Source organism: Rhipicephalus microplus, chromosome 4 (assembly GCF_043290135.1).
Source record: "Rhipicephalus microplus isolate Deutch F79 chromosome 4, USDA_Rmic, whole genome shotgun sequence".
NCBI lineage: Eukaryota > Metazoa > Arthropoda > Arachnida > Ixodida > Ixodidae > Rhipicephalus > Rhipicephalus microplus.
In genome coordinates, this window is record NC_134703.1 from 108,153,628 (window position 1) to 108,169,069 (window position 15,442).

Here is a 15,442-nt window from a genome sequence, read left to right on the forward strand (position 1 = left end):
CGGTGGCGTGTAAACGGCATCAGCGAAAAAGGCTCCACTACCCGTATTGTGACACTTTGGTTGAAAGTGGGCGTCAAAATTGAAGACCTGCCTCACCAAGTGAACGTAAGCGGTGAGCAAGCTTTGGTGGTTGTTCCGGGCAGAGCGCCAGTGTGCTTACGCTGTCGAGCAAAGGGGCACATACGGCGAGATTGCCGTGTGCCACGCTGTGGTGCCTGCCGAAGATTTGGCCACGAGGAGAACGACTGCACGTTGTCTTATGCCAGCGTCACCGGACCTCCGAGTGGCAACGACCACGCAGGGCTGTTAATGGATGAGCATGAAGCTGAAGAGGCAGCGAGCGCGACTGCGAAGAAGGAAGAGGTGACCCCAGAATTGGTGAAACTGAGCAGGCCTAGTAGGATGGACAACGAAAAGGTCGAGAACAAGGCATCCGAACCAGAGCCAGAAAAACCGATATCGACAGACAAGCGAGAACAGCACCTGCCGACTGTGAAGGCTCCCAGCGACGCAGACACACTGCAAGACGACATGGAAATCAGCGACAACGCAGGCAGTGGACTAGCTTGAAAGCGACCAAGAGACATTGTTTGGGAAGACTTCCCTACCTCCGGAGACGTTGGTCGAGAAGAACCACCAGCAAAAACCATAGGAATGAGGCGACCAACGTTGAAGCCACGGCCGAACTTGCAGACTAATCCACGGGCGGAGGCCAGACAGCCTTCGCAAAAGCTTCCTGGGACTTGAGTTTTTTGTGCCTTTTTTTCCGGATGGAAAGTAACCCGTAAGTGAGCGGAGTTTACACACACCATGCCTCTGTAAAACCTGGACCGATTGCCGCAAAATTTTCAGTAAAACTAAAGCCGTTTTTTGGAAACGTTCACCTGAAGTAAACACTGTGTTTTGTACTCCCTTCCCTAAACAAAAATCATGGCTTTCAATATAGAGTCAGCCTTACGCGTCGCAACTTTTAACGTTAGAGGTTTACGCTCGAAGAGGCGACAGTATCAGTTACGTCGGTTGTTTCTTGAAAATGACGTTGATATCGCCGCTGTGCAGGAAACGAAAATTGAATCTGAAGAGCAGATGGACAGCATATTTTTGAACTTCCGCTCCAGATACCAGATATGTGTGAGTCATTCTGTAGGTACTTCAGGCGGATGTCTTCTCTTTATAAGGAACACAATTGGCATTGTCGAAAAAAGTGTACACAGTGATAATGAAGGGCGATTAATTGCATGTGATTTTCTTTTTTCCGGCATTAGTTGGCGCGTTGTGTGCGTACATGCGCCAAATAGACAACAAGATAGGAAAATATTCTTCGAAAGTCTTGATACGTATCTATCATGTGAGAAGGCAGTTATACTTCTAGGCGATTTCAACTGTGTGTGTAATGCCGAAGACAGGGCATGTAAAAACTTTGTACGTGCCTCTAGTGCCTTGGTATTGGATTCAATGACGCGTGAGCGGAACTTGGATGACGTGGGATATGTACTGGCGCAGGGTACTCACTATACGCATTACCAGCTCAACAGTAAAGCTAGACTTGACAGAGCATACGTGTCTACGTCCCTGCTTCCTATGTGCCAGGGCTACGCAGTTAAGAATGTTTCATTTAGTGACCATAGTCTAGTAATGTTCACCATTAATAAAAAAGAAAAGCCCAAATTCAACTGGGAACTCTGGAAGTTAAATGAAAAGCTACTCGAGGATGAAAAGTTGTAGAAAATGCTGAAAAGGAATTAAAAGAAGTGGCGAAAGGTGACGCAAGTAGTTCAATTTACACATGGGAGTGCTTCAAGGAAAAAGTAAAAATAGAAGCAATTGGAAGATCAGTATCAATAAAACGCACTAACCTGAAGAAAGAAAGACAACTGCAATGTGAGCTAGATTTTTTGCTATGTCAAGAATGCGCGCAACCAGGAGAGCGCAGTAAAGAAATAAGAAGAGTGAAACAAGAATTAGAAGCCGTAGATACGGAAAGGTACAGAGGAGCGGTGGTACGCGCACGCGCAGAAAGATTATGGTGTGGCGAGGTTCCCAGAAAACGTGCCGTCACGGATGAAAAGAGCTACGCGACAAGAAACGAGATAAGGGCGATAGAACACAAAAATGAAGTCACCACAGATAAAACCGAGATTGAGCACGCGTTTGTGGAATATTTCCAAGAACTGTTGGGAGGCGTCAGAGTGGACACGAGTATGTATAGTCGGCGTTTCTTGTCACTTATTCCGAATCTTAAGGATGACGTAAAAGCGAGATTAGAAGCACCCATCTCGGTCAGAGAAATCGAAATCACCATTGAAAAAATGAAAAACGGTAAAACACCCGGTCCAGATGGACTAGGTGTAGCATTCTATAAGAAATTTAAAAATCTTGTGGCAGAAGCTTTGTGGAATGTGTTAGATGAGGCATACGCGAGGAAAGAGTTACCAGTATCTTTTCGGAGAACACACATCGTGTTAATCCCAAAAACTGAAGATCCCAGGAAACAGCTGTCCGTCACATCCTACAGACCCATAACCCTAGCGAATGTTGACTACAAAATATTCATGGGTGTTTTGGCCAGGCGAATTCAAACAGTGATTACAAAAATAGTCGGACCACATCAGACTTGTGGCATAAAAGGCAGAACAATTATGACGAACATTCATATAGCCCGAAATATGTTAGAATGCTGCGATGAGTTTGACGGTAAAGTAGCTATGCTACAAATCGATCTCGAGAAGGCATTTGACCGCGTGAACCATGGCATACTTTTCAGCATTCTCGACTATGTCAATATAGGGTCTGTGGTGTTGGAAGGGGTCCGAATGGCGTACGCGGGATGCACTACAAAAATTGTAATAAACAAACAGCTTAGTGATAATATACAAGTCTTATCGAGTGTAAAACAAGGATGCCCTGCATCGGCACTGCTTTTTGCTATCTATTTAGAACCTCTATGCCAGAAAGTGATACAGAATGATCAGGTGCGGGGGTTTCATTTGATGTCTGCAGAGGTCAAAATACTTAGTTACGCCGACGATATTGCTGTGTTCTGCGAAGATCGGGAGAGTATTAGAGAAGCACTAAACGATGTGAAATTCTTCTGTGATTGCACTGATAGTAGACTCAACTGGAGTAAATGTCTTGGAATATGGCACGGAAATTGGCAGAACACACCATCAATATTTGAAAGCATTACATGGAAGGTTATACCTGACAAGTACTTAGGGGTACCTCTCCAACACTACAGAGACACAACAGAATATTGGAAACAAGAGACAGAGCAACTAAGAGACAAGACAAAAACGTGGGGTGGGCGCGATTTCTCAATGTTTACGAGGTCAACAGTGAGCAACATATTTCTTATTTCACGAGTAGGGTATGTTTTACAAGTGCTATTCATGTCACGTGTTGCTGTACAAAAGCTACACGGAGTGATCGCAGTGTTTATCTGGGCGTCCACGTGGGAAAGGACAAGCCGAACAAATCTGTTCCGTTCTGTGAAAAGTGGGGGGCTTGGTCTTGTGCATTTGTTCCTGAGACAGATAGTATCTAGGTTTGTTTTTTTACGAGATCAAGATGATCGTTTTTTGAGAACGTTGATACATGTGCGGCTGTCCCATTTTTTGCCTGATTTATTTATTTATTTATTTATTGAAAATACCTTACAGGCCAGAAGGCATTGAGTAAGGGGGGTTACAGTGAAAAATCGCATGTAAATTTCAAAATAAAAACGGTACAATGTCGGTAAGTAATAACAAAAAAAAATTAACAAAGCAATAAGTCATCAATACTTAAACATGGCGATGAAGTATATAAGAACACTCCGTAACATAAAAACCCTCGGAAAAGAAGTAAAAGAACGTCAAGATGAAATATTAAGGAAATGCGTCTGAACTTTTTGCCGAAACGTGTTGGGGTTGCTATCAGAGGCGATATCGTCGGGAAGATCATTCCACATGCGGATGGCTTGTGGTAGTGCGGATGTGTTGAACGCGTTCGTGTTTCCAAAAATGCGAGTGAAGCTGAGATGGTTATGTAATCTGCGTGACGTGTAGAGCGGGCGTTGAAGGTGCAACGACGATGTTTTGTTACTGTAGACGTACTTATGAACTTACGTACTTCATTGTAACCACTGTCAATGGGGTGACAAAAAGACCTAAGGGGTACATGAAAGAAGTGATTGCTGCTATGGAAATAATTAGGGTGCGATTTTCTATGGAGTATCTCGCTAGGGTTTCGGGAAAGAGACTGTACAAGGACCTTGTAGAAACCATGTTGCCAGAGCCTCTGTATAGAACATTGTACCCAAATGGGCCCGGCGATGACGTCTTGAAAAGAGTGAAGAAGATGCCAATTAGACCATCAATGAAGACATTCTTTTTCAAACTTCACAGCGGCACACTCCCTACCAATCCATGGCTCCAAAAAAAGAATATTCTTCCCGTCAGTTGATTGCATTATCTGCAGAAAACTTGAGACAGTTGACCACATCTTTCTGGACTGTACTGATGCAGTCTTTCTCTGGGACATCCTTCAAAGGACCCTGAAGAAAGACCTGCCAGTTACACAGTATGGCATCCGTTTTTTGCCAGTCATAAATGTAGGCGGTGTGCCCTACGATATGTTCATGGTATTGGTTCTTCACAGTGTGTGGCGAACACGGATGGCAGTGCGAAACGTAGACGTGAATCCCCGGCCCGCTCGAGAGTACTTCATAGAAAGTGTACAGTATTTGATCACTGCATACGAGGCACAAGATAAGCCAGAGTGGTTGCCACGTTTAGATAAGTTGGTGGGCATAAAGCGTCTGCCTTTTTAACCCCCATGTGCTGGAAGATGTGACAGCACTTTTACACGTGACACTGCACTGTATTCTTATATTGATTTGTACTGTTTGCGAAGCAGGCAATAAAGAAAAAAAAAGCCGCCATAGCTCAGTTGTAGAACACTGGGATCGTAAACAAGGGGTCGTGAGTTCAAACATCACTGGCGGCATTAGTTATTTTTAATATGTTTATGGGTACTCATGAACGTTCGGATAACGAGGAACCAGTTTTTTTCTCGTATACGAACTGCTGTGCTTTGATGCAACTGTTGGTTGGACACTTTCATCGGCCGCTATAGCTCAGTAGTACAGCACTGGTCTCGTAAACCAGGGGTCGTGAGTTCAAACCTCATTAGTGGCATTTGTTATTTTTAATATTTTATGGGTACTCATGAACTTTCGGATAACGAGGAATCAGTTTTCTCTCGTATAGCGACAGCTGTGCTTTGATGCAAATGTTGGTTGGACACTTCATCGGCCTATAGCTCAGTGGTAGAGCACTGGTCTTGTAAACCAGGGGTCGTGAGTTAAAACCTCACTGGCGGCATTTTTTATTTTCAATAGTTTTATGAGTACTCATGATTGTTCGGATAACGAGGGACCGGTTTTTCCTCGTATAGCGTCAGTTGTGCTTTGATGCAACTGTTGGTTTGACACTTTCACCGGCCGCTATAGATGAGTGGTAAAGCACTGGTCTTGTAAACCAGGGGTCATGAGTTCAAACCTCACTGGCGGCATTTTTTATTTTCATTATTTTTATGGGTACCTATCATCGTTCAGATATTGAGGAACAAGTTTTCTCTCGTATACCGACAGCTGTGCTTTGATGCAACTTTTGGTTGGACGCTTTCATCGGCCGCTATAGCTCAGTGGTACAGCACTGGTCTCGTAAACCAGCAGTCGTGAGTTCAAACCTCACTGGCGGCAATTGTTATATTCATTATTTTTATGGATACTCATGAACGTTCGGATAACGAGAAACCAGTTTTCCGTCGTATAGCGACAGCTGTGCTTTGATGTAACTGTTGGTTGGACGCTTTCATCGGCCGCTATAGCTCAGTGGTAGAGCACTGGTCTTGTAAACCAAAGGTCGTGAGTTCAAACCTCACTGGCGGCATTGGTTATTTTTATTATTTTTATGGGTACTCATAAACGTTCGGATAACGAGGAACCAGTTTTCTCTCGTATGGCGACAGCAGTGCTTTGATGCAAATGTTGGTTGGACGCTTTCATCTGCCGCTATAGCTCAGTGGTACAGCACTGGTCTTGTAAACCAGGAGTCGTGAGTTTAAACCTCACTGGCGGCATTAGTTATTTTTATTAATTTTATGGGTACTCATGAACGTTCGGATAACGAGGAACCAGTTTTCCCTCGTAAAGCGTCAGCTGTGCTCTGATGCAACTGTTGGTTGGACGCTTTCTCTAGCCACTATAGCTCAGTGGTAGAGCACTGGTCTTGTAAACCAGGGGTCGTGAGTTTAAACCTCACTGGCGGCAATAGTTATTTTTATTATTTTTTTGGGTACTCATGAACGTTTGGATAACGAGCAAACAGTTTTACCTCGTATAGGAACAGCTGTGCTTTGATGCAACTGTTGGTTGGACGCTTTCACCAGCCGCTATAGCTCAGTGATAGAAGACTGGTCTCATAAACCAGGGGTCGTGAGTTTTAACCTCACTGGCGGAATTAGTTATTTTTATTATTTTTATGGGTACTCATGAACGTTCGGATAACGAGAAACCAGTTTTTCCTCGTATAGCAGCAGCTGTGCTTTGATGCAACTGTTGGCTTGACGCTTTCACAGGCCGCTTTAGCTCAGTGGTAGAGCACTGGTCTTGTAAAGCAGGGGTCATGAGTTCAAACCTCACTGGCGGCATTAGTTATTTTTATTATTTTTATGGGTACTCATAAACGTGCGGATAACGAGGAACCAGTTTTCCCTCGCATGGCGACAGCAGTGCTTTGATGCAAATGTTGGTTGGACGCTTTCATCGGCTGCTATAGCTCAGTGGTACAGCACTGCTCTTGTAAACCAGGGGTCGTGAGTTCAAACCTCACTGGCGGCATTAGTTATTTTTATTATTCTTATGGTTACTCAGGAACGTTCGGATAACGAGGAACCAGTTTTCCCACGTATAGCGTCAGCTGTTCTTTGAATTAACTGTTTGTTGGACGCTGTCACCGGCCGCTATAGCTCAGTGGTAGAGCACTGGTCTCGTAAACCAGGGTTGGTGAGTTCAAGCCTCACTGGCGGCATTAGTTATTTTTAATATTTTTATGGTTATTCATGAACGTTCGGATAACGAGAAACCAGTTTTTTCTCGTATAGCAACAGCTGGGCTTTGATGTAACCGTTGGTTGGACGCTTTCACCGGCCGCTATAGCTGAGTGGTAGAGCACTGGTCTCGTAAACCAGTGTTCGTGAATTTAAACCGCACTGACGGCATTATATAATTTTATTATTTTTATGAGTACTCATGAACGTTTGGATAACGAGAAACCAGTTTTCCCTCGTATAGCAACAGCTGTGATTTGATGTAACTGTTGGTTGGACGCTTTCACCGGCTGCTATAGCTCAGTAGTAGAGCACTAGTCTCGTAAACCAGGAGTCGTGAGTTTTAACCTCACTGGCGGCGTTAGTTATTTTTATTATTTTTTATGGGTACTCATGAACGTTCGGATAACGAGAAACCAGTTTTTCCTCGTATGGCGACAGCAGTGCTTTGATGCAAATGTTGGTTGGACACTTTCATCGGCCGCTATAGCTCAGTGGTAGAGCACTGGTCTTGTAAACCAGGGGTCGTGAGTTCAAACCTCACTGGCGGCATTAGTTATCTTTATTATTCTTATGGTTACTCATGAACGTTCGGATAACGAGGAACCAGTTTTCCCTAGTATAGCGTCAGCTGTGCTTTGATTTAACTGTTGGTTGGACGCTGTCACCGGCCGCTATAGCTCAGTGGTAGAGCACTAGTCTCGTAAACCAGGGTTCGTGAGTTCAAGCCTCACTGGCGGCATTAGTTTTTTTTATTATTTTTATGGTTATTCATGAACGTTCGGATAACGAGGAACCAGTTTTCCCTCGTATGGCGACAGCTGTGCTTTGATGCAAATGTTGGTTGGACACTTTCATCGGCTGCTATAGGTCAGTGGTAGAGCACTGGTCTTGTAAACCAGGGGTCTTGAGTTCAAACCTCACTGGCGGCATTAGTTATTTTTATTATTTTTATGGTTACTCATGAACGTTCGGATAACGACGAACCAGTTTTCCCTCGTATAGCGTCAGCTGTGCTTTGATGTAAAGTTTTGTTGGACGCTTTCACCGTCCGCCATAGCTCAGTGGTAGAACACTGGGCTCGTAAACAAGGGGTCGTGAGTTCAAACATCACTGGCGGCATTAGTTATTTTTAATATGTTTATGGGTACTCATGATCGGTCGGATAACGAGGAACCAGTTTTTCTCGTATACCAACTGCTGTGCTTTGATGCAACTGTTGGTTGGACACTTTCATCGGCCGCTATAGCTCAGTGGTGGAGCACTGGTCTTGTAAACCAGGGGTCGTGAGTTCAAACCTCACTGGCGGCATTAGTTACTTTTATTATTTTTATGGTTACTCATGAACGTTCGGATAACAAGGAACTAGATTTTCCTCGTATAGCGTCAGCTGTGCTTTCATGTAACTGTTGGTTGGACGCGGTCACCGGCCGCTATAGCTCAGTGGTAGAGCACTGGTCTCGTAAACCAGGGGTCGTGAGTTCAAACCTCACTGGCGGCATTACTTATTTCTATTATTTTTGTTGGTATTCATGAACGTTCGGATAACGAGAAACCAGTTTTCTCTTGTATAGCAACAGCTGTGATTTGATGTAACTGTTGGTTGGACACTTTCGCCGGCCACTATAGCTCAGTGGTAGAGCTTTCGTCTCGTGAACTAGGAGTCGTGAGTTTTAACCTCACTGGCGGCATTAGTTATTTTCAATAGTTTTATGGGTACTCATGATCGTTCGGATAACGAGGGACCGGTTTTCCCTCGTATAGCGTCAGTTGTGCTTTGATGCAACTGTTGGTTGGACACTTTCACCGGCCGCTATAGATGAGTGGTAGAGCACTGGTCTTGTAAACCAGAGGCCGTGAGTTCAAACCTCACTGGCGGCATTTGTTATTTTAAGTGTTTTTATGGGTACCTATCATCGTTCAGATGTTGAGGAACCAGTTTTCTCTCGTATACCGACTGCTGTGCTTTGATGCAACTGTTGGGTGGACGCTTTCATCGGCCGTATAGCTCAGTGCTACAGCACTGGTCTCGTAAACCAGCGGTCGTGAGTGCAAACCTCACTTGCGGCAATTGTTATATTCATTATTTTTATGGATACTCATGAACGTTCGGATAACAAGAAAGCAGTTTTCCCTCGTATAGCGACAGCTGTGCTTTGATGTAACTGTTGGTTGGACGCTTTCATCGGCCGCTATAGCTCAGTGGTAGAGCACTGGTCTTGTAATCCAAAGGTCGTGAGTTCAAACCTCACTGGCGGCATTATTTATTTTTATTATTTTTATGGGTACTCATAAACGTGCGAATAACGAGGAACCAGTTTTCTCTCGCATGGCGACAGCAGTGCTTTGATGCAAACGTTGGTTGGACGCTTTCATCGGCCGCTATAGCTCAGTGGTACAGCACTGGTCTTGTAAACCAGGGGTCGTGAGTTCAAGCCTCACTGGCGGCATTTGTTATTTTCATTATTTTTATGGGTATTCATGATCGTTCAGATATTGAGGAACAAGTTTTCTCTCGTATACCGACTGCTGTGCTTTGATGCAACTGTTGGTTGGACGTTTTCACCGGCCGCTACAGCTCAGTGGTAAAGCAATGTTCTCGTAAACCAGAGGTCATGAGTTCTAACCTCACTCATGGCATTAGTTCCTTTTTGGGTGCACGTTAAAGAACCCCAGGTGGTCTAAATTTCCGGAGCCCTCCACTACGGCGTCTCTCATAATCATATAGTAGTTTTGGGACGTTAAACCCCACATATCAATCAATCATTAGTTCCTTTATTAATTTTATGGGTACTCATAAACTTTCGGATAACGAGGAACCAGTTTTCTCTCGTACGGCGACAGCTGTGCTTTGATGCAAATGTTGGTTGGAAACTTTCATCGGCCGCTATAGCTCAGTGGTAGAGCACTGGTCTTGTAAACCAGGGGTCGTGAGTTCAAACCTCACTGGCGGCATTAGTCATCTTTATTAGTTTTATGGTTACTCATGAACGTTCAGATAACGAGGAACCAGTTTTCCTTCGTATAGCGACAGCTGTGCTCTGATGTAACTGTTGGTTGGACGCTTTCACCGGCCTCTATAGCTCAGTTGTAGAGCACTGGTCTCGTAAACCAGAGGTCGGGAGTTCTAACCTCACTGGCGGAAATAGTTCCTTTATTATTTTTATGGGTACTCATAAACTTTCGGATAACGAGGAACCAGTTTTCCCTCGTATAGCAACAGCTGTGCTGTGATGCAAATATTGGTTGGACACTTTCATCGGCCGCTATAGCTCAGTGGTAGAGCTCTGGTCTTGTAAACCAGGGGTCGTGAGTTCAAACCTCACTGGCGGCATGAGTTACTTTTATTATTTTTATGGTTACTCTTGAACGTTGGGATGACGAGGAACTAGTTTTTTCTCGTATAGCGTCAGCTGTGCTTTCATGTAACTGTTGGTTGGACGCTGTCACCGGCCGCTATAGCTCAGTGGTGGAGCACTGGTCTCGTAAACCAGGGGTCGTGAGTTCAAACCTCACTGGCGGCATTACTTATTTTTATTTTTTTTGTTGGTATTCATGAACGTTCGGATAATGAGAAACCAGTTTTCCCTCGTATAGCAACAGCTGTGATTTGATGTAACTGTTGGTTGGACGCTTTGACCGGCCGCTATAGCTCAGTGGTAGAGCACTGGTCTCGTAAACCAGGAGTCGTGAGTTTTAACCTCACTGGCGGCATTATATATTTTTATTATTTTTATGGGTACTCATGAACGTTCGGATAACGAGAAACCAGTTTTTCCTCGTATAGCAGCAGCTGTGCTTTGATGCAACTGTTGGCTGGACGCTTTCACAGGCCGCTATAGCTCAGTGGTAGAGCACTGGTCTTGTAGACCAGGGGTCGTGAGTTCAAACCTCTCTGGCGGCATTTGTTATTTTCAATAATTTTATGAGTACTCATGATCTTTCGGATAACGAGGGGCCGGTTTTCCCTCGTATAGCGTCAGCTGTGCTTTGATGTAACTGTTGGTTGGACGCTGTCACCGGCCGCTATAACTCAGTGGTAGAGCACTGGTCGCGTAAACCAGAGGTCGTGAGTTCAAACCTCACTGGCAGCATCAGTTAATTTTATTATTTTTATGGGTATTGCTGGACGTTCGGATAACGAGAAACCAGTTTTTCCTCGTATAGCAACAGCTGTGCTTTGATGCAACTGTTGGTTGGACGCTTTCAGCAGCCGCTATAGCTCAGTGGTAGAGCACTGGTCTTGTAAACCAGGGGTCGTGAGTTTAAATCTTACTGGTGGCATTATTTATTTTTATTATTTTTATGGGTACTCATGAACGTTCGGATAATGAGTAACAAGTTTTACCTCGTATAGTAACAGCTGTGCTTTGATGCAACTGTTGGTTGGACACTTTCATCGGCCGCTATAGGTCAGTGGTAGAGCACTGGTCTTGTAAACCAGGGGTCGTGAGTTCAAACCTCACTGGCGGCATTAGTTATTTTTATTATTTTTATGGTTACTCATGAACGTTCGGATAACGAGGAACTAGCTTTCTCTCGTATAGCATCAGCTGTGCTTTCATGTAACTGTTGGTTGGACGCTGTCACCGGCCGCTATATCTCAGTGGTAGAGCACTGGTCTCGTAAACCAGGGTTGGTGAGTTCAAGCCTCACTGGCGGCATTATTTATTTTTATTATTTTTGTTGGTATTCATGAACGTTCGGATAACGAGAAACCAGTTTTCCCTCAAATAGCAACAGCTGTGCTTTGATGTAACTGTTGGTTGGACGCTTTCACCGGCCGCTATAGCTCAGTGGTAGAACACTGGTCTTGTAAACTAGGGGTCGTGAGTTTAAACCTTACTGGTGGCATTATTTATTTTTATTATTTTTATGGGTACTCATGAACGTTCGGATAATGAGTAACAAGTTTTACCTCGTATAGTAACAGCTGTGCTTTGATGCAACTGTTGGTTGGACGCTGTCACCGGCCGCTATTACTCAGTGGTAGAGCAGTGGTCTCGTGAACCAGGAGTCGTGAGTTTTAACCTCACTGGCGGCATTAATTATTTTTATTATTTTTATGGGTACTCATGAACGTTCGGGTAACGAGAAACCATTTTTTCCTCGTATAGCAGCAGCTGTGCTTTGATGCAACTGTTGGCTGGACGCTTTCACAGGCCGCTATAGCTCAGTGGTAGAGCACTGGTCTTGTAAACCAGGGGTCGTGAGTTCAAACCTTACTGGCGGCATTTGTTATTTTCAATATTTTTATGAGTACTCATGATCGTTCGGATAACGAGGGAGCGGTTTTCCCTCGTATAGCGTCAGTTGTGCTTTGATGCAACTGTTGGTTGGACACTTTCACCGGCCGCTATAGATGAGTGGTAGAGCACTGGTCTTGTAAACCAGGGGTCGTTAGTTCAAACCTCACTGGCGGCATTTGTTATTTTCATTATTTTTATGGGTACTCATGATCGTTCAGATATTGAGGAACAAGTTTTCTCTCGTATATCGACTGCTGTGCTTTGATGCAACTTTTGGTTGGACGCTTTCATCGGCTGCTATAGCTCAGTGGTACAGCACTGGTCTCGTAAACCAGCGGTTGTGAGTTGAAACCTCACTGGCGGCATTTGTCATTTTAATTATTTTTATGGATACTCATGAACGTTCGGATAACGAGAAACCAGTTTTCCCTCGTATAGCGACAGCTGTGCTTTGATATAACTGTTAGTTGGACGCTTTCATCGGCCGCTATAGCTCAGTGGTACAGCACTGGTCTTGTAATCCAGGGGTCGTGAGTTCAAACCTCACTGGCGGCATTAGTTATTTTTATTATTTTTATGGTTATTCATGAACGTTCGGATAACGAGAAACCAGTTTTCCCTCAAATAGCAACAGCTGTGCTTTGATGTAACTGTTGGTTGGACGCTTTCACCGGCCGCTATAGCTCAGTGGTAGAACACTGTGCTTGTAAACCAGGGGTCATGAGCTCAAACATCACTGGCGGCATTAGTTATTTTTAATATGTTTATGGGTACTTTTGAACGTTCGGATAACGAGAAACCAGTTTTTTCTCGTATAGAAACAGCTGTGCTTTGATGTAACTTTTGGTTCGACGCTTTCACCGGCCACTATAGCTCAGTGGTAGAGCACTGGTCTCGTAAACCAGGGGTCGTGAGTTTAAACCTCACTGACGGCATTATATATTTTTATTATTTTTATGAGTACTCATGAACGTTCGGATAACGAGGAACCAGTTTTACCTCGGATAGCAACAGCTGTGCTATGATGCAACTGTTGGTTGGACGCTTTCACTGGCTGCTATAGATCAGTGGTAGAGCACTGGTCTTGTAAACCAGGGGTCGTGAGTTCAAACCTCACTGGTGGCATTTGTTATTTTCATTATTTTTATGGATACTCATGAACGTTCTGAAAACGAGAAACCAGTTTTCCCTCGTATAGCGACAGCTGTGCTTTGATGTAACTGTTGGTTGGACGCTTTCACCGGCCGCTATAGCTCAGTGGTAGAGTAATGGTCTCATAAACCAGGGGTCGTGAGTTCTAACCTCACTGACGCCATTAGTTCCTTTATTATTTTTATGGGTACTCATAAACTTTCGCATAACGAGGAACCAGTTTTCCCTCGTATGGCGACAGCTGTGCTTTGAAGCAAATGTTGATTGGACACTTTCATCGGCCGCTATAGCTCAGTTGTAGAGCACTGGTCTTGTAAACCAGGGGTTGTGAGTTGAAACCTCACTGGCGGCATTAGTCATTTTTAATATTTTTATGGTTACTCATGAATTTTCGGATATCGAGGAACCAGTTTTCCATCGTATAGCGACAGCTGTGCTCTGATGCAACTTTTGGTTGGACGCTTTCATCGGCCGCTATAGCTCAGTGGTACAGCACTGGTCTCGTAAACCAGCGGTCGTGAGTTGAAACCTCACTGGCGGCATTTGTCATTTTCGTTATTTTTATGGATACTCATGAACGTTCGGATAACGAGAAACCAGTTTTCCCTCGTATAGCGACAGCTGTGCTTTGATGTAACTGTTGGTTAGACGCTTTCATCGGCCGCTATAGCTCAGTGGTAGAGCACTGGTCTTGTAAACCAGGGGTCGTGAGTTCAAACCTTACTGGCGGAATTAGTTCCTTTATTATTTTTATGGGTACTCATAAACTTTCGGATAACGAGGAACCAGTTTTCCCTCGTATAGCAACAGCTGTGCTGTGATGCAAATATTGGTTGGACACTTTCATCGGCCGCTATAGCTCAGTGGTAGAGCTCTGGTCTTGTAAACCAGGGGTCGTGAGTTCCAACCTCACTGGCGGCATTAGTTACTTTTATTATTTTTATGGTTACTCTTGAACGTTGGGATGACGAGGAACTGGTTTTTCCTCGTATAGCATCAGCTGTGCTTTCATGTAACTGTTGGTTGGACGCTGTCACCGGCCGCTATAGCTCAGTGGTGGAGCACTGGTCTCGTAAACCAGGGGTCTTGAGTTGAAACCTCACTGGCGGCATTACTTATTTTTATTTTTTTTGTTGGTATTCATCAACGTTCGGATAATGAGAAACCAGTTTTCCCTCGTATAGCAACAGCTGTGATTTGATGTAACTGTTGGTTGGACGCTTTCACAGGCCGCTATAGCTCAGTGGTAGAGCACAGGTCTCGTAAACCAGGAGTCGTGAGTTTTAACCTCACTGGCGGCATTATATATTTTTATTATTTTTATGGGTACTCATGAACGTTCGGATAACGAGAAACCAGTTTTTCCTCGTATGGCGTCAGCTATGCTTTGATGCAACTGTTGGCTGGACGCTTTCACAGGCCGGTATAGCTCAGTGGTAGAGCACTGGTCTTGTAGACCAAGGGTCGTGAGTTCAAAGCTCTCTGGCGGCATTTGTTATTTTCAATAATTTTATGAGTACTCATGATCTTTCGGATAACGAGGGGCCGGTTTTCCCTCGTATAGCGTCAGCTGTGCTTTGATGTAACTGTTGGTTGGACGCTGTCACCGGCCGCTATAACTCAGTGGTAGAGCACTGGTCTCGTAAACCAGAGGTCCTGAGTTAAAACCTCACTGGCGGCATCAGTTATTTTTATTATTTTTATGGGTATTGCTGGACGTTCGGATAACGAGAAACCAGTTTTTCCTCGTATAGCAACAGCTGTGCTTTGATTCAACTGTTGGTTGGACGCTTTCAGCAGCCGCTATAGTTCAGTGGTAGAGCACTGGTCTTGTAAACCAGGGGTCGTGAGTTTAAAGCTTACTGGTGGCATTATTTATTTTTATTATTTTTATGGGTACTCATGAACGTTCGGATAACGAGTAACAAGTTTTACCTCGTATAGTAACA

The 15,442-nt window shown here is 44.3% G+C and overlaps 31 non-coding genes across 31 annotated transcripts; all 31 read left to right on the plus strand.

Annotated features, from left to right (window-relative positions):
- Positions 1-5,293: 5,293 nt before the first annotated feature.
- Positions 5,294-5,363, plus strand: TRNAT-UGU (transfer RNA threonine (anticodon UGU)). The gene has a single exon. It is a non-coding gene; the product is annotated as a tRNA-Thr (tRNA).
- Positions 5,364-5,481: 118 nt separating this feature from the next.
- TRNAT-UGU (transfer RNA threonine (anticodon UGU)) lies at positions 5,482-5,553 on the plus strand. The gene has a single exon. It is a non-coding gene; the product is annotated as a tRNA-Thr (tRNA).
- A 118-nt stretch (positions 5,554-5,671) lies between these two features.
- Positions 5,672-5,743, plus strand: TRNAT-CGU (transfer RNA threonine (anticodon CGU)). Its single transcript has one exon. It is a non-coding gene; the product is annotated as a tRNA-Thr (tRNA).
- A 118-nt stretch (positions 5,744-5,861) lies between these two features.
- Positions 5,862-5,933, plus strand: TRNAT-UGU (transfer RNA threonine (anticodon UGU)). Its single transcript has one exon. It is a non-coding gene; the product is annotated as a tRNA-Thr (tRNA).
- A 118-nt stretch (positions 5,934-6,051) lies between these two features.
- On the plus strand, positions 6,052-6,123 carry TRNAT-UGU (transfer RNA threonine (anticodon UGU)). Its single transcript has one exon. It is a non-coding gene; the product is annotated as a tRNA-Thr (tRNA).
- A 118-nt stretch (positions 6,124-6,241) lies between these two features.
- Positions 6,242-6,313, plus strand: TRNAT-UGU (transfer RNA threonine (anticodon UGU)). Its single transcript has one exon. It is a non-coding gene; the product is annotated as a tRNA-Thr (tRNA).
- Positions 6,314-6,621: 308 nt separating this feature from the next.
- On the plus strand, positions 6,622-6,693 carry TRNAT-UGU (transfer RNA threonine (anticodon CGU)). The gene has a single exon. It is a non-coding gene; the product is annotated as a tRNA-Thr (tRNA).
- A 118-nt stretch (positions 6,694-6,811) lies between these two features.
- TRNAT-UGU (transfer RNA threonine (anticodon CGU)) lies at positions 6,812-6,883 on the plus strand. The gene has a single exon. It is a non-coding gene; the product is annotated as a tRNA-Thr (tRNA).
- A 118-nt stretch (positions 6,884-7,001) lies between these two features.
- TRNAT-CGU (transfer RNA threonine (anticodon CGU)) lies at positions 7,002-7,073 on the plus strand. The gene has a single exon. It is a non-coding gene; the product is annotated as a tRNA-Thr (tRNA).
- A 499-nt stretch (positions 7,074-7,572) lies between these two features.
- Positions 7,573-7,644, plus strand: TRNAT-UGU (transfer RNA threonine (anticodon UGU)). Its single transcript has one exon. It is a non-coding gene; the product is annotated as a tRNA-Thr (tRNA).
- A 118-nt stretch (positions 7,645-7,762) lies between these two features.
- On the plus strand, positions 7,763-7,834 carry TRNAT-CGU (transfer RNA threonine (anticodon CGU)). The gene has a single exon. It is a non-coding gene; the product is annotated as a tRNA-Thr (tRNA).
- A 118-nt stretch (positions 7,835-7,952) lies between these two features.
- Positions 7,953-8,024, plus strand: TRNAT-UGU (transfer RNA threonine (anticodon CGU)). Its single transcript has one exon. It is a non-coding gene; the product is annotated as a tRNA-Thr (tRNA).
- A 307-nt stretch (positions 8,025-8,331) lies between these two features.
- Positions 8,332-8,403, plus strand: TRNAT-UGU (transfer RNA threonine (anticodon UGU)). The gene has a single exon. It is a non-coding gene; the product is annotated as a tRNA-Thr (tRNA).
- A 118-nt stretch (positions 8,404-8,521) lies between these two features.
- TRNAT-CGU (transfer RNA threonine (anticodon CGU)) lies at positions 8,522-8,593 on the plus strand. Its single transcript has one exon. It is a non-coding gene; the product is annotated as a tRNA-Thr (tRNA).
- A 308-nt stretch (positions 8,594-8,901) lies between these two features.
- On the plus strand, positions 8,902-8,973 carry TRNAT-UGU (transfer RNA threonine (anticodon UGU)). Its single transcript has one exon. It is a non-coding gene; the product is annotated as a tRNA-Thr (tRNA).
- A 307-nt stretch (positions 8,974-9,280) lies between these two features.
- Positions 9,281-9,352, plus strand: TRNAT-UGU (transfer RNA threonine (anticodon CGU)). Its single transcript has one exon. It is a non-coding gene; the product is annotated as a tRNA-Thr (tRNA).
- A 118-nt stretch (positions 9,353-9,470) lies between these two features.
- TRNAT-UGU (transfer RNA threonine (anticodon UGU)) lies at positions 9,471-9,542 on the plus strand. Its single transcript has one exon. It is a non-coding gene; the product is annotated as a tRNA-Thr (tRNA).
- A 433-nt stretch (positions 9,543-9,975) lies between these two features.
- On the plus strand, positions 9,976-10,047 carry TRNAT-UGU (transfer RNA threonine (anticodon UGU)). The gene has a single exon. It is a non-coding gene; the product is annotated as a tRNA-Thr (tRNA).
- A 307-nt stretch (positions 10,048-10,354) lies between these two features.
- Positions 10,355-10,426, plus strand: TRNAT-UGU (transfer RNA threonine (anticodon UGU)). The gene has a single exon. It is a non-coding gene; the product is annotated as a tRNA-Thr (tRNA).
- A 118-nt stretch (positions 10,427-10,544) lies between these two features.
- TRNAT-CGU (transfer RNA threonine (anticodon CGU)) lies at positions 10,545-10,616 on the plus strand. Its single transcript has one exon. It is a non-coding gene; the product is annotated as a tRNA-Thr (tRNA).
- Positions 10,617-10,924: 308 nt separating this feature from the next.
- On the plus strand, positions 10,925-10,996 carry TRNAT-UGU (transfer RNA threonine (anticodon UGU)). Its single transcript has one exon. It is a non-coding gene; the product is annotated as a tRNA-Thr (tRNA).
- Positions 10,997-11,304: 308 nt separating this feature from the next.
- Positions 11,305-11,376, plus strand: TRNAT-UGU (transfer RNA threonine (anticodon UGU)). Its single transcript has one exon. It is a non-coding gene; the product is annotated as a tRNA-Thr (tRNA).
- Positions 11,377-11,494: 118 nt separating this feature from the next.
- On the plus strand, positions 11,495-11,566 carry TRNAT-UGU (transfer RNA threonine (anticodon UGU)). Its single transcript has one exon. It is a non-coding gene; the product is annotated as a tRNA-Thr (tRNA).
- Positions 11,567-11,874: 308 nt separating this feature from the next.
- Positions 11,875-11,946, plus strand: TRNAT-UGU (transfer RNA threonine (anticodon UGU)). Its single transcript has one exon. It is a non-coding gene; the product is annotated as a tRNA-Thr (tRNA).
- A 308-nt stretch (positions 11,947-12,254) lies between these two features.
- On the plus strand, positions 12,255-12,326 carry TRNAT-UGU (transfer RNA threonine (anticodon UGU)). The gene has a single exon. It is a non-coding gene; the product is annotated as a tRNA-Thr (tRNA).
- Positions 12,327-12,824: 498 nt separating this feature from the next.
- On the plus strand, positions 12,825-12,896 carry TRNAT-UGU (transfer RNA threonine (anticodon UGU)). Its single transcript has one exon. It is a non-coding gene; the product is annotated as a tRNA-Thr (tRNA).
- A 498-nt stretch (positions 12,897-13,394) lies between these two features.
- TRNAT-UGU (transfer RNA threonine (anticodon UGU)) lies at positions 13,395-13,466 on the plus strand. Its single transcript has one exon. It is a non-coding gene; the product is annotated as a tRNA-Thr (tRNA).
- A 307-nt stretch (positions 13,467-13,773) lies between these two features.
- TRNAT-UGU (transfer RNA threonine (anticodon UGU)) lies at positions 13,774-13,845 on the plus strand. The gene has a single exon. It is a non-coding gene; the product is annotated as a tRNA-Thr (tRNA).
- A 308-nt stretch (positions 13,846-14,153) lies between these two features.
- TRNAT-UGU (transfer RNA threonine (anticodon UGU)) lies at positions 14,154-14,225 on the plus strand. The gene has a single exon. It is a non-coding gene; the product is annotated as a tRNA-Thr (tRNA).
- Positions 14,226-14,342: 117 nt separating this feature from the next.
- On the plus strand, positions 14,343-14,414 carry TRNAT-UGU (transfer RNA threonine (anticodon UGU)). The gene has a single exon. It is a non-coding gene; the product is annotated as a tRNA-Thr (tRNA).
- An 878-nt stretch (positions 14,415-15,292) lies between these two features.
- On the plus strand, positions 15,293-15,364 carry TRNAT-UGU (transfer RNA threonine (anticodon UGU)). Its single transcript has one exon. It is a non-coding gene; the product is annotated as a tRNA-Thr (tRNA).
- The last annotated feature ends 78 nt before the right edge of the window (positions 15,365-15,442 follow it).